We start from the raw sequence: 2,818 nt of genomic DNA on the forward strand, positions 1-2,818 counted from the left end.
TGTCGTTGGCCTATATATAGGGTTTAATTAGGGTTTAGGGTTAGCTAGGGTTTAGGGTTTAGGGTTTAGTGTTTAGGGTGTTTAGCTAGGGTCTAGGGTTTAGTTTAGGGTGTTTAGGGTCTAGGGTTTAGGGTTTAATTAGTGTTTAGGGTGTTTAGGGTTTAGGGTTTAGGGTTTAGTGTTTACGGTGTTTAGGGTCTAGGGTTTAGGGTTTAGTGTTTAGGGTGTTTAGGGTCTAGGGTTTAGTGTTTAGGGTGTTTAGGGTTTAGGGGAGTTTTAGGGTTGTTTAAGGTTTAGGGATCATCGATCGAGTGCGCACACTAATTATATATATATTATGAGGAAACTTAATCAAATGTGTTTTCATTCGAGAGAACTTGTCAAAATTCAAGTTAATTAATTTATCATCGATAATTATATAATTAATTAATGAATCTCAGGGAGATGTTATACAACATATGATCGATATAGGCCATGTCGTATATATTAATTGGTGTTAATCTACCGTTTAATTTGCTAGCTAGCTGCTATATATAGATCGAGCATGTTTTTATTAGATCGGGTTATATATAGCTAGCTAATCTGATTTAGGGTTATGTGTTTTAATTAAGTAGGGTTGATTAGCTAGGGTTAGTTATTACATATATATGGTTTAGGGTTAATGCATGGCACATTTAATTTAATTAGAGGACCGCGAGGCACCCCTGGCCTGCTTCGATGCACAATTAAGTGTCGTTGGCCTATACATAGGGTTTAATTAGGGTTTAGGGTTAGCTAGGGTTTAGGGTTAGGGTTAGGGTTAGGGTTAGGTTAGGGTTTAGGGTCTAGGGTGGTTTAGGGTCTAGGGTTTAGGGTTTAGGGTTAGCTAGGGTTTAGGGTTAGGGTTAGGGTTAGGGTTTAGGGTCTAGGGTTTAGGGTTTAGTGTTTAGGGTGTTTAGGGTTTAGGGATTAGGGATTATTAGAGATTAGGGATTTAAGGTTTTAGGGGTTGTTAAGTTTAAGGTTTAGGGATCATCGATCGAGTGCGCACACACATTATTAGAGGCACCCGCGCCTTTACGCATAAAGTGCATGCGTATATATGTGTGTTTTTTGGGCCACCAACGATATATAGATGATCGAGAGAGAGAGAGAGATCGAGACTGAAATCCCCAAGAATATATATGTTCAAATATACATTAAAATATATGCACGAATGCATTGTAGGCCATGCATGCACACTAATTATATATATATTATGAGGCAACTTAATCAAATGTGTTTTCATTCGAGAGAACTTGTCAAAATTCAAGTTAATTAATTTATCACGATAATTATATAATTAATTAATGAATCTCAGGGATATGTTATACAACATGATCGATATAGGCCATGTATATTTTAATTGGTGTTAATCTACGGTTTGCTAGCTAGCTGCTACATATAGAGCATGTTTTTATTAGATCGGGTTATAGCTAGCTAGTATAGTTTAGGGTTATGTGTTTTAATTAAGTAGGGTTGATTAGCTAGCTAGGGTTAGTTACATATATATGGTTTAGGGTTAATGCATGGCACATTTAATTTAATTAGAGGACCGCGAGGCACCCCCGGCTTTGCTCGATGCACGTACAATTAAGTGTCGTTGGCCTATACACATAGGGTTTAATTAGGGTTTTAGGGGTAAGCTAGGGTTTAGGGTTAATTAGGGTTAGGGTTTAGGGTCTAGGGTTTAGGGTCTAGGGTTTAGGGTTAGCTAGGGTTTAGGGTTAGGGTTAGGGTTAGGGTTTAGGGTTTAGGGTTTAGTGTTTAGGGTGTTTAGGGTTTAGGGATTAGCTAGGGATTATTAGGGATTAGGGATTTAAGGTTTTAGGGGTTGTTTAAGGTTTAGGGATCATCGATCGAGTGCGCACACACATTATTAGAGGCACCCGCGCGCCTTTACGCATAAAGTGCATGCGTATATATGTGTGTTTTTTGGGCCACCAACGATATATAGATGATCGAGAGAGAGAGATCGAGATTGAAATCCCCAAGAATATATATGTTCAAATATACATTAAAATATATGCACGAATGCATTGTAGGCCATGCATGCACACTAATTATATATATATATTATGAGGAAACTTAGTCAAATGTGTTTTCATTCGAGAGAACTTGTCAAAATTCAAGTAAATTAATTTATCACGATAATTATATAATTAATTAATGAATGTCAGGGATATGTTATACAACATGATCGATATAGGCCATGTATATTTTAATTGGTGTTAATCTACGGTTTGCTAGCTAGCTAGCTGCTATATATAGAGCATGTTTTTATTAGATCGGGTTATATCTAGTATAGTTTAGGGTTATGTGTTTTAATTAAGTAGGGTTGATTAGCTAGGGTTAGTTACATATATATGGTTTATGGTTAATGCATGGCGCATTTAATTAATTTAATTAATTAAGTGTCGTTGGCCTATTCATAGGGTTTAATTAGGGTTTAGGGTTAGCTAGGGCAGATGGTTAGGGTTAGGGTTAGGGTTTAGGGTCTAGGGTCTAGGTTTTAGTGTTTAGGGTGTTTAGGGTTTAGGGATTAGGGATTAGGGATTTAGGGTTTTAGGGTTGTTTAAGGTTTAGGGATCATCGATCGAGTGCGCACACACATTATTAGATCGAGGCACCCGCGCCTTTACGCATAAAGTGCATGCGTATATATGTGTGTTTTTTGGGCCACCAACGATATATAGATGATCGAGAGAGAGATTGAAATCCCCAAGAATATGTTCAAATATACATTAAAATATATGCACGAATGCATTGTAGGCCATGCATGCACACTAATTATATATAT

Source organism: Lolium perenne, chromosome 4 (genome assembly GCF_019359855.2).
Source record: "Lolium perenne isolate Kyuss_39 chromosome 4, Kyuss_2.0, whole genome shotgun sequence".
NCBI lineage: Eukaryota > Viridiplantae > Streptophyta > Magnoliopsida > Poales > Poaceae > Lolium > Lolium perenne.